The sequence below is a fragment of the Erythrolamprus reginae genome, chromosome 8 (assembly GCF_031021105.1).
Source record: "Erythrolamprus reginae isolate rEryReg1 chromosome 8, rEryReg1.hap1, whole genome shotgun sequence".
In the NCBI taxonomy this organism is placed as follows: Eukaryota; Metazoa; Chordata; class Lepidosauria; order Squamata; family Dipsadidae; genus Erythrolamprus; species Erythrolamprus reginae.
Genome location: NC_091957.1, coordinates 58,212,348 through 58,233,201, shown reverse-complemented (window position 1 = coordinate 58,233,201; position 20,854 = coordinate 58,212,348). Strand labels below are relative to the sequence as shown.

The window sequence follows — 20,854 nt, the reverse complement described above, 5'->3', positions numbered from 1 at the left end:
CTTTTATATTTATTTTTTAAAAATAATCTTTATTGAATATATATAAAAGGAAAAAACCCCAGTCAAACATAGAGTCAAAAGTACAAACACATAAAACATCTATATATACATATTACATTCATATCTATAACTGTACATTCATTTATAATTCCAAGTATGTAAATTTTTTTATCCATCCGAATTCATACAATGTGTTTAACCAGGTGAATTGTAAATCTGCTGGCCTGCCTTAAAACAATGGCTGACCTTGGTCAGTTGCTCTTTTGACCCCCAAGAGGCTGCTCAGGTCAGCAAACCCCCTTTTTTGTCTGGCTGCCCAACAGGAAGGAAAACTACAAAGAGGACCCCATGCTGCCCCCCACTATTTATTTATTTATTATGCATTTGTTATTTATGGGGTTGATATCTGTGTCTGGAAGTGTGGACACGCCACTCCCTCATCAAGGAATATTTACTCTGGCCGCCCTCTTTGACTAACACCCCCCCCCCAATTTTGGAGAGGGGGGGAAAAAGAAAAGAAGATGACTGCAAAAGCTCTTAAGAGCTGGAAACAAAGAAGTAGACCTAAAATATGGAAGTAAAATATGGAACTAAAATATTTGTGAGCTTCCCAGTTCACAGCTTGTTCCCAATATGTGTTAAAAATAAGACTTGCTCTGCCAGAGTTTCAGTCGCGTGGCGTCAGGGTTGATTCCATCCAGGGCCGACAGAGGAACCTTCTGAGGGAACATGGACCAGGGCAGGATCTCGCCTTGAGGAAATCTCACCAAATAGCAATCCCAGGAACACTTACGTCAAGGTGAAATGCTACCGGTTTGGTGCAGTTTGGGTATGCCGGCAGTTTGGAGAACTGGTAGAAGTGGCCTTGTAAGGTTCCACCCAGTTGCCTGGATGTCGCCGTTTTCTTTTTTTAACCCTCTGCACGCAAAAAGCGTGCACGATGGTGGTGCATGCAAAGTGCATGTGTGATGCATAAAACGTGTGCAAACTCAAAGCACGCACTTCCAAACTGGTAGGGAAGGTAAGTAGATTTCACCGCTGACTTTTCTACCACTTCATGGTGCTTTCACAGCCCGCTCTAAGCCGTTTACAGAGTCATCCTCTTGCCCCCAACAATCTGGGTCCTCATTTGACCCACCTGGGAAGGACGGAAGGCCGAGTCAACCTGGGGGCTGGAACTGTTGAACCGCAGGCAGCTGGCAGTCAGCCGAAGTAGCCTGTAGTACTGCACTCCAACCCCTGCGTCACCACAGCTCTTGCCAAAAATCCATCCGGAGGCTACGTTCTAGATCCTTGGTCCCCAACCCTTCCCATCCTACATTCTGGCAGTGGTGGTGGGGGAGAGGGGATGGATTCACGTGTGCAAATGGAGATTTGCACACTCACTCGTCATTAGCATGGCCCTGTTCCCAATGGGACACAGACTGGTACCAGTCCACAACCTGGAGGTTGGAGGGTCCCCTGTTGTAGATGATTAAACCCTCTTCATATATTGCTGCAATTCAAAGGCCCACAGAAGATTCCAAACAGAGCAATACAATCACCGTTGAAACATGTATTGTAAAAACGCAAACTTAAGGGACGAGACAGGTGAAGAACAAACAAACAGCTGCAGGACAATATCCTTGCGGAATTAATTCGGTTTCCAGCCTCTAATTTCCTCCCTAATGTAGCCTTGACCTTGGGAAAAGCAGAACAATATCAAAAGCTGAGTCTTCTACCTCTTTTTCTAATGGTTGTCATGAATTTCCACTGCATTTATCAAATGCTTTTTGTGTGTTAATAACACGGGGAAGTCCAGCGTTTTCCCCACGGGCTCTTTTTACATCTCTGCTCGAATGCTTCCCTTTCACTGGAGAGCTTTGGCCGATGTCCTTCACTTGCCTTAAGAAAGACCCGATTTGGGGCATGTTGCAAATCAAATCAAAAGGTTTCCAGGTCAGGGGCACATTTTCTGGTTTTATGAAAGCAAAATTTGTGAAAAACCAGCACAAGCCTGAAGGTCAGCTTTGATGGCAAGACATGACAAACATGATAGCTTACTAACGGTTCAAGATGTTGTCTTCTACTAGCTCTGTTCTCTTAATTCACCAGTCACCCAGACAGCCTGAGTGGAGTCGCTGTAGGGAGCCCTGATCTCACACAGACCAGGACATTGGGTTCAGGAAGGGGCAGATACGAAGTCCAGTGGTCCCTCTGCTTAGGAACTTAATTCGTTCCGTGACCAGGTTCTTAAGTAGAAAAGTTTGTAAGAAGAAGCAATTTTTCCCATAGGAATCAGTGTAAAAGCAAATAATGTGTGCGTTTGGGGAAACCACAGGGAGGGTGGAGGCCCTGTTTCCTCCCAGAAGATTCCTAGAGAGGCCCCACGGAGGCTTCTCTCCGTCTTTTCTGGCCCTGTTTCCTCCCAGGAGATTCCTAGAGAGGCCCCAAGGAGGCTTCTCCCCGCCTTTTCCGGTTACAGTTTCGGAGGCTCAGGTTTGTAAGTAGAAAATGATTCTTGAGAAGAGGCAAAAATAATCTTGAACACCCGGTTCTTATCTAGAAAAGTTTGTAAGTAGAGGCGTTCTTAGGTAGAGGTGTCACTATATCCCTCTTTAGTCTCCAGGTGTTCACTTTGTTAATGCTGGTGAGATCTTTGGTGTTGGCTTTGGAGGTGACCATTGTTCTGGTCCGACTAATGCAAAGCCACAAATCTTTTTCCAAGGCTTTGATCTTCAAACAAATAAATCCTTTATTCTCTCTTGCACAGAATATAAATGGCAACAATACAAACATGGTTGCAAGATCATGCACAGTAAATATTTTACATGCAAATTCACATTCCAAGCTCAAAAGCTGGAGAGGCAAAGCTATAAATCTCTCTTACGGCAGAGGAGTTTATCAGTTTATCTGCTCGGTGTTCTTTTTAATCTAAATTAGCACAGTCTGTCATGGTTTATCAAAAGCTTACTTTTCCAGGAGCTATGAATCACACCATTTTTCAATCACGCAGGTTGTCCAAAAGCACTTTCTTTTCCGGTTATTACCTGGAAGTGACTTCTTTCCTTTTGACACAATTCTAACAACTGCAGATCCAGAACTTTTTCCCAAGAATTTCTTCTCTTCTTTTTGTGAATCTCCTGAACCTAGGATCCATCCACGGGTGTCAGATATTCCCCTATTATCCGAAAATGAATCACTTTCAATGCTAACTTCTAAATAATTGTCTCCTATGCTCTCGTCCCCACTGCCTTCTGAAAACCTTCTTAAACCAGGATAAACTAAAACCTCTGTTTCCTCATCCTCCGAGTCTGATGTTTCCTGAGGCTGGCAGGGAACATTCACAACAACTATTGCTGCCTCAAGAAGCAGAGGCACCCAGAGGCAATCCGTGGGGGTCCCCCTTGCCGGTTGTAATATCTCTGCAGAGTTGGTCAAGTATTTGTGTATTGCAAGACAAGTCACTTGTTTTGCAACCTGGGCCCCACGGGAGGAAGTCCTCTGGCTGGGCTCAGATATTGATTGACACAAAAAGTGCGAACAGTCGACGGGTGCATAGAAATGAACGTTGGGGACAAGAAAATTGTCTCAGAAGCATGGAAGCATTCAAGTGAGAGAGAGGGGGAGGAAGGGGAAACTACAAATGAACGCCTACAGGTAATTCGTTCTAGAAATGGATTTTCCATGATTCACAATCTAACTCAGCTACTTCCTATTTTTGTTGCTTTTGCACATGTTGTGCCAAAACTTCCACAATTTTAAGAACCCTCCAGGTCTTCTTGAGAACAGAGTCCAAGCTGAAACCAAACTTCCGAGTCGACTTTAGTGCTTAAGAGGACTTGTCTGAGTCCAGCCTGGATTTGATGCTCTTCAGCCGCCCAACGCAGAGCCTGATCCACCAGAATCTCTGAAGAGGAACCTTCCCTCCCTCCAACTTCTAACTGGCCTCCTCCACTGGAATCCGCTGGTGTGAAGCGGTCGAGCGAATTCATATTTTATTTATATTTATTTATTTATTTTTGTCCAATACACAATAATACACAATGAAGGTAATAGATACCTTCAAGTAAAGTATATTAGAGAAAGAAGTTTGAGTTCGGAAATTTGAAGTTTCCGAACAGTCTTCAAAGGCAGCCCCATGTAGAGAGCATTGCAGTAGTCACACCTCGAGGTGAATTACACAAAGCTCTGTTGATGAGCTAGAATGATTTGGTTTTGCTCCTCGTGGGTGGAACCGAGAGGGTGGCAGCGAGAGCTCTGATCCAGAGCAACCTCCGGGGTGGGGGTGGGGGCTTCTTCTCCCTCCTTGAGTCATGGGAGCCAAGAGAGTAGTCCTCAGTCACTCACAAAGACGATTACTGTGATCTGTGTTCTTTCTCTGGCAATTGTCATTGGCTGCTGTCAATTGCTCATCCTCAATCAGACCCGGATTTTTTCTCGACGTGTCACAAAACTCTTGCAGCAAGAATGCGCGCCTTTAACTCTGCACATCACTAGCTTTACTCACATTCTCTCTCTGTGTGTGTGCATGTGTGTTAGCACAGCCGTTGGGCAATGTTCTTTGTGTGGGGGGGGGGGAGGGGGAAGCCCCCAAACCACATCCTTCAGTTTGGTCCCTTTTCATCACCTTTTAAGTACATTTCTTGAGGCCCCAGGAAGTGGGACGGGCTGAGTGACACACATCAGATGGGGAAGGTGATTTGATACTGGATTATCAGCCGGTGGGAGGCCGGAGTCGGCCTGAATTCAAAGAAAGGGGCCAAAGATCACCTGCTCCCACCAACCCTATCAACCCTATTGGACAGGGAGGAGCAGAAATCAAGGTTTCCCCTATGGGGGAAAAGGCCTAAAAAGAGATTAGCTGAGGATGCCCCTTGCTTATTTGACTTGTGATGGGGGGGGGCTGCAACCGGGAGTTTGAGCCTCCTGCAACAATGTGCCACTGCTGTGTGTCTGTGTTTCTTATTTTATTTATTTATTTTGTCCAATACGCAATAACACACAATGAAGGTTATAGAGGATATAGTAGAGAAGAAATACGAGATATAGGAGAGACAATAGGACAGGGGACAGAAGCTACTCTAGTGCGCTTATGTGCGCCCCCTTACTGACCTCTTAGGAACTTGGTGAGGTCAACCGTGGATAGTCTAAGGGTAAAGTGTTGGGGGTTAGGGGATGATACTACAAAGTCCGGTAATGAGTTCCACGCTTTGACAACCCGTTACTAAAGTCGTATTTTTTACAGTCAAGTTTGGAGCGGTTAATATTAAGCTTGAATCTGTTGTGTGTTCTTGTGTTGTTGTGGTTGAAGCTGAAGTAGTCATTGACAGGCAGGAGGTTGCAGCATATGATCTTGTGGGCAATACTTTAATCATGTTTAAGGCGTCATAGTTCTAAGCTTTCAAGACCCAGGATTGAAAGTCTAGTTTCGTAGGTTATTCTGTTTCGAGTGGAGGAGTGAAGGGCTCTTCTGGTGAAGTATCTTTGGACATTTTCAAGGGTGTTAATGTCCGAGATGCGATATGGGTTCCAAACAGATGAGCTGTATTCGAGGATGGGTCTGGCGAAAGTTTTGTAAGCTCTGGTTTGTTTGTGTGTGTCCTAGATAAAGTCATGGCTCCTCAAAAGGGAACCCTAGAAGAGTCCCAGCTTGGAGTAAATGAACTTGCAATTAGGCGACTCCAGAAAAAAATACAACCTATATTTTCATTTTTGTTTCCACTTGAGCTCCCTTCCATGTAAAAGAAAGACAATTAATGTAATTTAATTTAATTTATTTTCTTAGATTTGTATGCTGCCTCTCTCCAAAGACTCGGGCCGGCTCACAACAACAATAAATATGCACAAACATTACTTCCAGCTGACTAATATTTAGTTAGCGATTTAACTACAGGAGAGAAAATATGTATCGATTGCCTTAAAGCCCAAATACGAAACTCTTCATTGGTTCCTAATATATTTTTTTAAATAATTGATCTTTGTCGTCATTTGCTGAAATTCTCTTCTTCTGTCCCCATTTCAGGCAGGACTGTTTGGGTCCTGTTTTATTTCTCCTGGTGGGCTGTTTTTGTAGCATTGCTATTTCTTTCTCACTAAAGGCATGTTGAAAAGCACTTCTAAGGTGGCGGTTGGAGTTTTTAAATGCTTTCCCAGCTGCCTCTGGCCTCCAGCCCCTCTTCACCAGAGGTGGGCTGCTAAGGTGGAACGGGGAGGAGTGCTCGCCCCCGTGGCTCTGAGTGCTAGCGGAGTCCAGTGCAATTCTGCTATGGCACCTGGGCAGGTAGAGAAATCACCCGTAGACACGTAGGGGTGTGGCTCTGAGTGCTAGTGGAGAATTGCGCTGGACTCCGCTAGCACTCAAAGTCATGGGGGGCGAGCACACATCACTCTTCCACCCCATCTTTCAACTCTCTTCTGCTGCTTTGGACTTTCTTCATTCTGTTGGGTACCCGGAAAGCCCCCAGGGCCCCTCCCTGAGCCTGGATTTTCTGTGCCCCCCCCATCCAACAGCTGCTAAGCAGGTGGCTCTCAGCCTGCCACCAGCTCCATCTCGGACAGCTGCCCAGGGACTCATGTGGCGTTAGAAGAAGAGAGAGGAAAGCCCAACACTTGTTTCCAGGAACAAAAGATGTTTGATGGCATGAAAATCTGTTTTTGGCTGGGAATGCCGGGAATGTCTAGTGAACACACACATGGTGCATGGGTTTGGTGGTGCAGTGGTTAGAGTGCAGCACTGCAAACTACTTCAGCTGATCACCGGTTGCCAGCAGTAGAGTGAACCAACCAAGCCGGCTTGGAGAAGGGTTGTTCACCTCATCCCATGGAGCTTCTGCTCCAGTAATCTTACACTACTAACCAGAGCATACAAAACATTTGCCAGACCAATCCTTGAATACAGCTCATCTGTCTGGAACCCACACCGCATTTCAGACATAAATTCTATAGAAAACGTCCAGAGACACTTTACTAGAAGAGCCCTCCCCCCTCCCCTCGCAACAGAATCCCCTACACAACTAGACTTACAATCCTATGTTTAGAAAGCTTAGAACTACGTCGCCTTAAACATGACCTAAGCATAGGCCATAAAATCATCTGCTACTATGTCTTTCCTGTCAATGACTACTTCAGCCTCAACCACAGCAACACATGAGTACACAACAGATACAAACTCAAAGTAAACCGCTCTAAACTCGACTGCAGTAAATACGACTTTAGCAACTGAGTAGTTGATGCATGGAACTTACTACCAGATTCTGTAGTATCATCACCTAACCCCAAAAACTTTACCCTTAGACTGTCCACTGTTGACCTCTCCTGATTCCTAAGAGGTCAGTAAGGGGTGTGCATAAGTGAACCAGTGTGCCTTCTGTCCCCTGTCCTAATGTTTCTCTTTTACTGGTATCACGTATATAAATATTGTTATATATTTGTATACCACCAATGCATACTTGAGTAACTAAATAACTAAATAACTAAATAAGCAAGCAAGCAAGGGGGGGGGGGACACCCCGAGAGGCTTTGAGGCAGGCTTGGCCCTTCCTAGCAGGGGGAGGGCAGCGCTGGAATGGCAAAGACCTCACCCCCTCCTGGGACCCCCTGGGCCAAATGGGGAAGGGGAGCTGCCAGCATCATGGAGAAGCCCTGGCTGGCATTGGCAGTAGGAGGGAGGCATCGGGGATGAGCCGAAATCACCCCCAAGGACCCACTCAGCTGCATTGAGCTCCCGAGTTGGAGAGCCACGTCCCCCAGGCCACTCTGAACTGCAGGAAAAACAATGGCTGCCCACCTGCCTTCCATTGAGGACCAGGATACTGCACAAGTCCAAAAGAGGGTTGGGAAAATATTTATGGACCCCTCACATCCTGGACACAAATTGTTTCAACTCCTGCCCTCAAAACGTTGCAAGACAGCTAGACACAAGAAGAGTTTTTTCCTCTGCCATCACTCTGCTAAACAAGTAATTCCCTCAACACTGTCAAACTATTTACTAAATCTGCACTACTATTACTACTCGTTTTTCCTCATCATTCCTATCATCCTTTTCCTCCCACTTAGGACTGTGTGACTGTGACTGGTTGCTTGTATCCTAAGATTTTTATTAATATTGTTTCTTCATTGCTTATTTGACCCCTGTGCCAATCATTAAGTGTTGTACCCCATGATTCTTGACAAATGTCTCTTTTCTTTTTATGCTCACTGAGAGCATCTGCACCAAAGACAAATTCCTTGGGTGCCCAATCACATTCGGCCAGTCAAGAGCCCAGGCGCCCCAGGACTTCTCGCGCCCCTGGCACAGCCGCCCAGCCGGCGCAGCGGATCTCCCCACTCAGATGCTTCGGTGTGTGGGGGTCTTGCTCCCTGGGCCAAGTCCCGCCCCCGGCCTTGACGGGCGGGGCCTGGGCCAATGGCAGTGGGCGGGCGGGGCGGGGCAGGCGGGGCGGCGCGCGGTGCCAGCCGGAGCGGAGAGCCGTGGCGGGCGAGCAGCCGGAGGGCGAAGCGGCCGAGCGGTGAGTGGCGCAGCGGCGGGGCTGGGGGGGGGGGGAGCAGAGGAGTCCAGCCGGTCTCCCGCAGAGCCTCCAGGCGGAGGAGCAGTCTACGTCGCCCGCCCGGAGCTCCCAGTCCACGCCGAGCGCCAGCAGCCGGAGAAGCGGCGCTCGAGGCAGATGGAGCGGGCGGGGGTGGCGGACTGCTGGGGGGTGGGGTGGCGGTGGAGGATGGGACCCCCCCTCCCCTCCCGCCGCCCTCCCGCCCTCCCTCCGCAGCCGCCGAGCCGCCCCGTCCTCCGCGCGGCTGCCGGGGACAACTCCGGCGGGCGCTTGGGAAGTTTCCAGCGGGGCTGCAAAGCGCGACGGGGGCTGCGGGGGGGGGGGGTTCGCGGGGGGGGGCTGCAAGACCCGGGCTCCCCCTTGCCCGGAGGCCTCTCTGCACGCGGGTTCCCCGGCCCCATCCGGGACCCGCCCGGTCCTCCCGCCTCGGCTGGAGGCTCAGGGCGGGGCTCCCAATCTGGCGGGGCCATCAGGTGCCCCCCCTCTCGCCCCCCCCAAAGCTCTTGGCTCTCCAGGACCCATCAGGGGGACGAGTCGCCCCTGGGGGAAGGAGGGTGGGGGCTGCTGTTGATTATTGTTGTTTTGTTGTTGTTATTTCAACAATACAACACAGCAAACCAGATCACTATGCTGGATTTCACATTTCATCCCCAGTCGGGCGCTTCCCAATCACCTCGGACTGTGCATTAGTAGTAGTAGTACTGTATTATTATTATTATTACTACTACTACTTGGTATAGGACCAGATTACCTGCAAGACCACCTTCTGCCCCACGAATCCCTCAGAGGTCCCACAGATTCGGCCTTCTCCGGATCCTGTCAACTAAACTATGTCGCCTGGCGGGAACTACAGGAAGAGCCTTCTCTTTGGCGGCCCCGGCCCTCTGGAATCAACTCCCCCCCCCAGATCAGAACCACCCCCACCCTCCTTGGCTTTCGTAAATTGCTTAAGACCCACCTGTATCGCCAGGCATGGGGGAATTGAGACTTCTATGCATGGTGTGCTTGTGTTCTGTGGTTTTTAAATGATGGGTTTTTAGATGCTTTTTTAAAATATTAGATTTGTTATATTGTAATACTCTTATTATTGTTGCTGTGAGCCACCCCGAGTCTCTGGAGAGGGGCGGCATACAAATCTAATTAATGATAATAATAATGATGATGATGATGATGGAGGGGGGCAGCATACAAATCCAATAAATAAATAAATATGTGGACTTGCTGAGGTTGAGAATCACTGCTAGGATGAACCCCCTCCTCTTTTTTGGGATGCCAGAAGCCCTATTTCTGGGTCAAGGGTCAGGGTTGAACCCCTGCTGGCTTTGGGGAGGGGGAGACACCCCCCTCCTGCCTCCAGGGCCTCTTCTTCAATGGGCTGATTCAGGCTGATCAGGCCGTTCCCCAGGTCAAGCCTCCTCATAGACCTGCCATTGAGCCGGGCCAGATAAGGGGGTCTTTCTCCACCAGAGGAAGGGGGGCAGCAGAGGGTGGGGAAATCCAGGCACCCCAGACACAATGAATGTGCCGAGAAGCAGGGGGGACGGCCCTGAGCCTTTGGGTCAAATGCTGGCAACTCTGCAGACGAGGTTTCTCTCCGGTAGCTTCTTTCACTTGGTTTTATTTACCGTTCCAATTTATGTAACTGCCCATCTTACATTTACGACTCTGGGCAGCTTACAAGCCATTTCTCTTCTCTTTTCTTGGCTCGGTGCCTGCTGAAGCTTCCTTGTCAGAGCTCAAAAGTTGCAGAGCTTCCCAAGTCAGCCCCAGAGCCAAAGCATCAAAGGGGGAGGGTGGGGTGGGGAGTTAGGACCACTTGGGCTCCCCAGACAAAGCGGCAGCGAGACGTTGGACTTCAGAAAATTGATTTCTGCTTTTAATCTCCCTTTAAGATGTTTCCCCTCCTCTAAAAATATTACCGATAATCCCTGTGGAATGGGAGGGTTTATACCCCAAACGATGTTTCCTGTTTTTATTCTTTGCTCTGGATGAAGAAAAAAAAAGTGTTAGATGCCTCCAAATTTACCTGCTTGAAGCAGCTTCATTGGGGAAAGCACAGGACATTTTTTAAAAAGGAGATTTTGATGGCTGGTTTTTTTTAAATCAAACAGCTGTGGGGGTCCCCCAAATTGTTCCCTTCTCTCCACATGGCTCCCACTCCATGGCTAGCAAAGCGGGCTGAGGAACTCTGGGAATTGAAGTCCACAAGTCTTAAAGGTGCCCAGGTTGGAGACCTCTGGGTTAGACTACAAGGGCACTCCTGCCAACTGGTTTGGGGTGGTGGGTGCTTAGCCTGACACCCGGGGAGGCTGGGAAGGCTAGCCAGGGAAGGAAAAATGGTATGATTAATGATAGGCAAGGCCTTAACTGTTTTTAATTGTTGCTTTGAAATTGTTTTACATTGTTTTTAAGGAGTTTTAATATTACATTGTAGGTTTTACTTATTTGGGTTGTGAGCCACCCATAGTCCCTCGGGAGTTGGGCAAATTCAAATAATAGAATACAAATTCAGATAGATGGATGGGTGGGTGGATGGACGGACGGATGGACAGACAGATAGATAGAGTTGGAACACGCACAAAGTCCACTTTCCAAAGGAACAGGATTCTGGCAGCCACAAGGCAGGCTAACCACTCTCATTAAAAGGAGCTTTCGTCAAACCTCTGCCTCTTAATAAAATTAGCCTGCTATGGGGCTGCCAGCCCTCATGAACCTTGCCTAGTTTCAGCTCTGCTCCTGCAAACCTCATTTTGCAAGAGACACGTGGGGCACAAAGTAAACATGCTGAATGTTAGAACTTTGGGGCGAAGTCAAAAGGGCTGAGGCTGGTTTCGGATGATGTGCTAGAGGGGTGCTCATTCATTTCCCTGTACAGTGGTACCTCTACTTAAGAACTTAATAGGTTCGGGGCTCAGTTTCTTAAGTAGAAAATGGTTCTTAAGTAGAGGCAAAAAAAAATCTTGAACACCTGGTTCTTGTCTAGAAAAGGTCTTAAGTAGAGATACCACTGTATTTGTATTTTATCTGGCAAAGTTGCCCTCAGTGGAGGAAGAGTTTGGGCGGGACCACCATGGGAGAACTTGGGCATTGCTGCCCCTGAGCCCTAGCAGTTTGCAGCCCTTGCCTTATGGCTGGATGTGGTGCAAGAGCTCAGCCACGGGTGGTTTATTCAGCAAACGGTGGTGCGGTTTGATGTGTGATCGCGGGGTGTGTATATAACTCCTGAGAGCATCTTCTGCAGCTGAGAAAGCCAGAGAGAGAGAGAGGCACCTTCTGAGTGAGCGAGCATTGTGGCTGAAGTCATTTGCGTAACAGAAAAACGAAGTCGCCCTGGAAGATCTGATCTAGAAAAATGTCAGATATTAGTTGATATGAATGGATGATAAATGCTTAAGAATGAGTAATTTGGTTTTTTTTAATTTTCTTCTTTTTTATGTTAATGTTAAAAAGGGCAATTAAGCTAAAATAAGGATTTAGAGATGTATATGAAACAAATAAAGATATATGACAATTGAAAACTAGCATTGTTTAAAGGTCTCTTTGGCCCAAATGAACTAGATAAGGAAAAGTAGTTGTTAATTTCAGTAAGGAGGTGGGAAAATTTTATATTTGATTTTTCAGGTGACAAAAGAAAAGGAGGCAGCATTTGTAAGAGGATAAAGCTGCCCCGAGTCTTCAGAGAGGGCGGCATACAAATCTAATAAATAAATAAAATAAATAAATAAATACCAAAAGTAAATAGATAATTATTGCGTTGTAATACAAAGGGAAGGTATATGATACTGTACGTTGTTCTGAGTGGAGATGAATAAAAGAAACATTAACACCCCCCCCCAAAGAAAAATGTCAGAGTAGTCGTGGGGCACATGATAGAGGCATTTAAAATTATGCCAGCTATGCTATGGAATTATGAAATTAAGCTATGTTGGCTGGAGAATTCTGGGAGTTGAAGTCCCCAAGAAAGTTGCCAAGTTTGAAGACCTCTGCTGCAAATGTTGAATTGCAGTTGGGTTCCATTGCTGTTAGCCTCCCGCCCTTGTCAATTCAGGGTTATTATTTTTATTATTATTTTGTTATTTATTAGATTTATATGCCACCCCTCTCCGAGCGGCTTACAACACATAAAAAGATAATATACATCGAGATACAGTTAATTCGAATTAAAAGTTACATTTAAAAACTAAAAACAAACCTACTAAAATACGCACACATCCATTCAAAGAAACTCATTATACATTCATTGGCCAAGGGGCAGAATCTAATAACCCCAAGCTTATTTCTCTGCCTTTACCCGCTGACCATTTTTTCTTCTGCCGGAAATCGGTCAGTGCAATCCTATATATTACTCTTGAGCTTGACTCCTAAATTCAGTGAGATCTACTTCCAAAAAACTTGTGGAAGATTGTAGAGAGCTGAGAGGCCAATCTGACAAAGTGCTTATTTTATTATTTGCCCATATTGCTGTATTTGTGTTTTTTGGAAATATGGTACTAAAAAAAGAAAATGCTTATTTGCCAGAATGACTTCTGACTTGGTATGTGAAGCTGATGGAAGTGATTTGCTGGGGCTTCTTTTATCTTGTGATGACTGCAACATTATCACAGCAAAGTTGCTTTATTTTTATAGACTGTGCTGAAGTTCCTCGTGCCTCCCTGATGGAAAGCAGATGTGGAATATTTGGGGATGTTAGAAATGCAGTTAAGGCTGAGTCTGATCTTGCAGATGTTTTAAAAGACTCTCTGAAAATACCACAGGGCGGGTTATTTTTAGAGTGAGTGGTCTTCGCTATCTTCCATCTCTCAAATAATGTATCCCTTGCTTGTACGGCTCAAAATGCTATTGTAGACGTGAGTGATATGTCTTTGCTCATTCACAAGACACCTGCATAATGTCCTTGTAGCGGCTACTAATCAAGATGGCACAACAACATGGATTTATTTTTGATTTGTCTCGGGAGGTGAGGCAGTACAAAAACCACCAGCTGGGGAAAAGGCAAGGGGGAAACCCAAAGTGAGCCAGATATTTCACCCAGGGGGGGGGTCTGCCTAAATGGCTGGGGAAATTCTGGGAGTTGAAATTTATAAAGTTACCAAGTTTGGACACCCCTGATTTAAATTGTCTCCCTTCACAATTTTACAGAAATACTCTTGGTTGGTTTTCTCCCCCTTCTTTCCTCCATCCATCCATAAAATCCATCCATCCATCCATCGCTTGATTGCATTTTTCTAACTTTCTCTAAAAGAACTCCTCAACTCCCATTGCTTAGGGCAGAGGTCTTCAAATTTGGAAACTTCAAGACTTGCTTTAGTTATTTAGTTATTGGATTTGTATGCCACCCCTCTCCAAGGACTCGGGGTGGCTTACAATATGTCAAAAACAATATACCATATACATATCTAAAAATCCAATTAATATAACTAAGAAACTTTAAAAAACTATGTTGGTGGAGAATTTTGGGAGCTGAAGTCCACAAGTTTTAAAGTTGTCAAGTTTGGACAGCCCTGATTTAAATTGTCTCCTTTCACAATTTTACAGAAATACTTACTCTTGAGGGGTTTTTCCCCCCCTTCTTTCCTTCTTTCCTTCTTCCCTCCTATCCATCACTTGATTGCATTTCCCCAGCTTTCTCTGAAAGAACTCCTCAACTCCCATTGCTTAGGGCTGAGGTCTTCAAACTTGGCAACTTTAAGACTTGCTTAGGCTGGAGAAGTTTGGGAGCTGAAGTCCACAAGTTTTAAAGTTGTCAAGTTTGGGGACCCCTGATTTAAACTGTCTCCTTTCACAATTTTACAGAAATACTTACTTGGGGGGTGGGTTTACTTCTTCCCTTCTATCCACCTATCCATCGCCCCGAGTCTATGGAGAGGGATGGCATACAAATCTAATAAATAATAAATAATAATTGCATTTCCCCCGCTTTCTCTGAAAGAACTCCTCAACTCCCATTGCTTAGGGCAGAGGTCTTCAAACTTGGCAACTTTAAGACTTGCTTAGGCTGGAGAAGTTTGGGAGCTGAAGTCCACAAGTCTTAAAGTCGCCAAGTTTGGGGACCCCTGGCTTAGGGTATGAAGTCTGGAAGAAAACCTCCTTTCCCCCGGCCTCTAGTTGCGATGGGAGTTGTAGTCCATCCCATCCGGGGAGGGGCCGGTTTCAACACATGATGAACTGGCAGAGGTTTCTGCTAGATGCTACATTTGCCAGCCAGCAGCCGCAACCCCCCCCCCCCAACTTCCTTTCCTGTTGTTAATACAACAGCGTCACCTCAAACATGTTTTTGCAACCGACTTTCATTCTCCCTCCAGGTGCAAATATTCTGGCTTTCCTGTTATCTCTGACATTTCACCTACTGGATATTAGGGAATGTCTACTTTGGTGATGGGAAGTCAGCAGGACACCAGTCCTCTTGATCTTCCCTGGCCTTAAGCAGTAGTTGAGATGGAGGGTGTAGGAAGTGTGCTACGTATTACTACATCAGACCAGATTACTTACTGGACCGCCTTCTGCCGCATGAATCTCAGCAACCGGTCAGGTCCCCCAGAGTTGGCCTTCTCCAGGTCCCGTCAACTTGACAATGTCGGCTGGCGAGGCCTAGGGGAAGAGCCTTCTCTGTGGTGGCCCCAGCCCTCCGGAATCAACTCCCCCGAGATATTTGCACTGCCCCCACCCTCCTCACCTTCTGCAAGAGCCGCCAGGCTTGAGGCCATTAAGATATCCACCCCACCCACCCCGGCCAATGAATGGAATGTATGTCTGTTTAAATGGGAGTTTTAAATGTTACATTTAAGGGTTGGGGTCATTCTTTCTCAAGTGGACCAGGGGTCCATTTGACTGATTTTTGCAGCCTTATTTGAAAAGAAACCATCACAAGAACAACCTATAAGATAGGAAAAAAACGTTCTCTTTCTACTGAAATAAAAAGGAAGATGATTGAAGGCGAGGAAACGGGGAGCTCTCTTTCCTCCCCTTCAATCATCTTCATTAGAAAGAGAAAGGTTTTTTTTCTATCGCTCTCTGTTTTCTCACCTTCAATCATCTCCATTTTTATTTCATTAGAAAGAGAACGTTTTTCTCCTATCATATATGTTGTTCTTGTGATGGTTTATTTTCAAATAAGGCTTCAATTTCACTCGGTCCACTTGACAAAGAATGACCCATTGGGGTTTTTAAAGATTAGGTAAATCGATTTTAAATATGGACGTAGGGTGCTTTTATTGTTTTCATACGATGTAAGCCACCCCGAGTCTTCTGAGAGGGGGAGGCATATAAGTCCAAGTAATAAATAAAATAAATAAATACATTTTAACTGGTGCTTCAGCGGTGCACCGAATTTGCTTTGCGAGGGCTGAAGCGTTCCTGGCAAAGGAGGCGATGGGAGGCTTCTTCCGACCTCCCTTCCGGTCCTCTTGGCAGGGCACATCTGCCAGCGCTGATGGCTGCAGCAGCTGGCAGTGGGGGGGGGGGGGTTGGGGAAGCAGGATATGAACACTGCAGTCAGCTGACCCAACCACAGAGGGTGCAAACAACGGGAGTGAGAGAGGCCCCTCCCTTGATGCAAAGGCCCTCCAGCTCTTTTTTATAGAAACATAGAAATATAGAAGACTGATGGCAGGAAAAGACCTCCTGGTCCATCTCGTCTGCCCTTCTACTATTTCCTGTATTTTATCTTAGCATGGATCTATTATTTATCCCAGGCATGTTTACATTCAGTGACTGTGGATTGACCAAGTTTGTTCCAAGCATCTACTACACTCTTTCAGTAAAATATTTTCTCACATTACTTCTGATCTTTCCCCCAACTAAGCTCAGATTATGCCCCCTTGTTCTTGGGTTGACTTTCCTATTAAAAACACTTAAACCTTCCTGAACCTTATTGAACCCTTTCACATATTTAAATGTTTTGATCGTGTCCCCCCTTTTCCTTCTGTCCTCCAGACTAGACAGATGGAGTTCATGAAGTCTTTCCTGATATGTTTTATGCTTAAAACCTTCCACCATTCTTGTAGCCCGTCTTTGGACCCGTTCAATTTTGTCAATATCTTTTTGTAGGTGAGGTCTCCAGAACTGGACACAGTATTATTCCAAATGGGGTCTCACCAGCGCTCGATACAGCGGGATCACAATCTCCCTCTTCCTGCTTGTGATACCTCTAGCTATGCAGCCAAGCATTCGACTTGGCTTTCCCTACCGCCTGACCGCACTGTTCACCCATTTTTATTTTATTAGAGTTGAAAGGGACTCTGCAGGTCATCAAGTCCAACCCCTGCTCCAGCAGGAAACCCTGCACCTCCCCAGCCAGATGGCAGTCCAATCTCCTCTTGAATATGTCGAGAGTTCACAACCTCCAGTGGCAGGCCGTTCCACTGGTTGATCGCTCTGACCATCAGGAAGTTCTTCCTTATTTCCAGGTTGAATCTCTCCCTGGTCAGCTTCCATATGTTGTTTCCAGTGCCCTGGAAAATAGTGTGACCCCCTCTTCTCTGTGGCAACCCCTCAAGTCCCTGTAGACTGCTATCATGCCCCCCCACTGGCCCCTCTTTTCCCTAGGCTCTCCCTGCCCAGCTCCTGCAACCTCTCTTCGTATGTCTTGGTTTCTAGCCCCCTTATCATTTTGGCTGCTTTCTTCTGTACCTTCTCCAGAGTTTCTATGTCTCTTTTGAAGTGTGGTGACCAGAACTGAATGCAAGACTCCAGGTGTGGCCTGACCAGGGCGTTACAGAGTGGTATTAATACCTCCCTAGTCTTGGAGTGTATCCCCCCTGTTTTGCTCTGTGCTGATCGTAAACACAGACTTTCTGAAATTGTAGGAGTTGCATTGTTCAAAACCCGGCACTCTTTCTCAAATTAGATGGCGGCTTGGGGCAAGGGGGGCTCCTCCTAGCCTCGCTAAATTTGGAAAGTGGTTATCACTCTGAATGGGCGACGTGCAGGTGGAAGCCGGTGATAAGGGCTGAATTTTGCAAGGGAAAAAAAAACTCCGCTCGGGCGATTGCAGCCAATACATTGTTCTCCCCAGGTGGAACACAAATGAAGCCAAAGTCCTCCTTTCTTCACCCTTCTTTTCACTGGAGTGAGATTTGAAACCAAGGCTTGGCGGAATTCATTTTCAAAAGCTTTGCGCTGCATCTGTCCAAACACTCCCTCCTCCGAGCAGCCGTGTGGGACAACATTAGGGCCCCACCACAGTTGTCGAAGCAGGTTCCTTTTAAACCCTCAACCCCACAGGGTAGCAGAAGTGCCCCGGAGACCCCAGGCCCTTCACAACAAGTGTTCACACAAAGCAAAGGCTTCTCTCTTGCTTGCAACAAATGTTGCTGACAGCTGCTGGGGACACACTTGTGTGCGAAAAAGAGAAGAGCCACACTGCACACTCGTATCAGCTCAAAACCTACACATTCCAGAAGGATAAATATTTCCTTTTGTTTGTTAAATTTCTAAATTGACCTTCTCGTCTAGATGACTCTGGGTGGGGTCCCCAAACTTGGCAAGTTTAAGACTTGTGGACTTCAATTCCCAGAATTCTCCAGCCAGCTATGCTGGGAGTTGAAGCCCACAAGTCTTAAAATTGCCAAGTTTACATCAATCGACACATTAAAAATGACAAGGGAAAACAAAAATCAGAGTTACCAATTCAAAAATGGGGAAAAAAAGTATCCAAAAAGGAAATGTTGCTTCCATATAGGAAGGAAAATGGATATTTTTATTTCTAGCCACAAAGTAGCCGTTGTTTTCCCCCCCCCCCCCGTCCTGACATCAAACTTCACTATTTTTTATTCATTCTTTCCTTCCTTCCTTTTCTAAACAAACCTGTTCCAGTCCTAGGTTTTAGATAGGTAGGTAGGTAGATTAGATAGGATAGGATAGGATAGGATAGGATAAGATAGATAGATAGAAAGAAAGAAAGAAAGAAAGAATTCTTTATTGACCAAGTGTGGTTGGACACACAAGGAATTTGTCTTTGGTGCAGATGCTCTCAGCGTACATAAAAGAAAAAGATACATTTGTCAAGAATCATGAGGTCCAACACTTAAGGATTGTCATAGGGGGTCAAAAAAACAATGAGAAAATAATCAATATTAATAAAAATCTTAAGGATACAAACAACAAGTTACACATACAGTCATAAGTGGGAGGAAATGGGAGATAGGAATGATGGGAAGAAAGCAAGTAGTAATAGAAGTGCAGACTTAGTAAATAGTTTGACAGTATAGAGGGAATTATTTGTTTAGCAGAGTGATGGCGTTTGGGGGGGGAACTGTTTTTGTATCTAGCTGTCTTGGTGTGCAGGGCTCTGTAGTGATGTTTTGAGGGTAGGAGTTGAAACAATTTGTGTCCAGGATGCGAGGGGTCAGTCAATATTTTCATCGCCCTCTTTTTGGCTCGTGCAGTCTACGGGTTCTCCATGGAAGGCAGGTGGGCAGCCATTGTTTTGTTCTGCAGATGAGGAAAATCCAGGGACTGTGAAACTTGAGAAAGTGAAGTGGCCTTTGGGGGTGAAAAACAGCCACCAAGTACCAAGATTCAGCTGCTTCCAAAAGAGATCGACTTCAAATGCCCCAAAGCAGCCACGTTTGGCCTTTGGGGTGACTGCTGTGCCCTAGCAGATGCCCTGTGGGTCTCCCTTACCTGCACTGGGGCTGAGTGACCTCCACAGGCCTTTGTGGGCAGCCTTGGGGGGTGGGAGGCATTCCTGAGGATCGCAGCCCTCTGTGGCCTTTGGGAAGAGCCGGCTTTCTCACTCAGGGCACCTGGTACCAACGAGGAGGAGGCCTTTTCTGCCCTGCGAGCGCGAGGGAGCCTTGGCGGCTGCCTTTAATGGCCAGGAAGGGCCCCCTTTGTCTGGGAGTCCAGACGTGACCTCCACCTTTGATCCGGCTTCCTGCCTGCATTCCTTTCTCCAAATGCGCAGATGCTGAGCTCATCCTGGGAAGTGACTCTTCAGGCAGCCGAAGAACTCCTCAAGAGGCCACTAAGTGCCGCAGGGCCAAGAATCCTGGTCAGGGCTGGGCTTCTCTAGAGCCCAGGTGGATCCCAGAGCCAGGGTGGCGCAGTGGTTAGAGTGCAGCCCTCCAGGCTACTTCTGCTGACTGCGAGCTGTAGTTCAGCAGTTCAAATCTCACCACCGCCTTCCCTCCTTCCGAGGTGGGTCAAATGAGGACCCACATTGTTGGGGTCGAGAGGGTGACTCTTTATAAACCGCTTAGAGAGGGCTGGAAAAGCACTAGGAAGTGGTACATAACTCTAAGTGCTATTGCTATTGCTAGAAAGAAACAGAAAGAAAGAAAGAAAGAAAGAGAAAGAGAGAGGCGGAGAAGGAGAAAAAGGAAGTAAGATGAGAAGGAAGAAAGGAGGGAAGGAAGGATGCCATGGTGGTGCAGTGGTTAGAGTGCAGCCCTCCAGGCTACTTCTGCCCACTGCTAGCTGTAGTTCAACAGTTCAAATCTCACCACTGGCCATCAATTGATTGATTGATTGATTGATTGATTGTTATAGTTGAAATTCTTTGAACCGCCGCTGGTCACTGTTACCGGTACACTCAAACTGGGAGCATTTCAGCCCTGAAGTTAGGGTGGGACAGCCCCCAAGAGAACCCCCCCCAAACAACCTGCCAGTGGGCTTCGTATTCTAGTCCTGGCTGTGATATTGTATTTTTTAAAAAGCCCCAAAGCTCTGAGGTCATTTTCTCTAAATATCCATCCACGAGGTGGATCTATAACTATAAATAAAGGTCGCCAGCTTTCTTCAGTCTTTGGGGAACATAATGGTTATTTTGGCCTCGCTGGAGTCTGAGACACACCCAGGTGGGGGTTGTAGGGAAAAATAACACCCATCCCTGTAACAGAAGGAGGTGTTTACAACTCATTTCCATACCAGCAGAGAATTCGGAACAGGGAAGACTTAAAAGGCCCCAGGAGAAGGCAACCCTCTTCCAGGCCAGGTAGCCCACACTCCTTTCTTTCTTTCTTTCTTTCTTTCTTTCTTTCTTTCTTTCTTTCTTTCTTTCTTTCTTTCTTTCTTTCTTTCTTTCTTTCTTTCTTTCTTTCTTTCTTTCTTTCTTTCTTTCTTTCTTTCTTCCTTCCTTCCTTCCTTCCTTCCTTTTTTCCTTTTTTCCTTTCTTCTTTTTTCCTTCTTTTTTTCCTTCCTACCTTCCTTCCTTTTTTCCTTCTTTCTTTTTTTCCTTCCTTCTTTCTTTTTTTCTTCCTTCCTTCTTTCCTTCTTTCTTTCTTTCTATTTTTTATTTAATTGTTTTGTCATGTACATATCGGTGGTATACAAAGATAGAATAATATTTACATATGCGATACTAGTAAGAGAGAAACATTAGGACA

At 46.3% G+C, this 20,854-nt stretch overlaps 1 protein-coding gene across 3 annotated transcripts in view; it reads left to right on the top strand.

The window, feature by feature from the left end:
- The first annotated feature begins 8,408 nt into the window (after positions 1 to 8,408).
- The window catches only part of PLS3 (plastin 3), a 41,363-nt gene continuing 28,917 nt past the window's right edge, over positions 8,409 to 20,854 (top strand). For 2 of the 3 annotated variants that reach the window (XR_011559773.1, XM_070760007.1), the window contains exon 1: positions 8,409 to 8,489. The gene's annotated coding sequence lies outside the window, so the exon portion shown is untranslated. Of the gene's footprint in view, positions 8,490 to 20,399; positions 20,464 to 20,854 lie in introns of those variants that run through there. The other variant, XM_070760009.1, reaches the window with a different exon arrangement.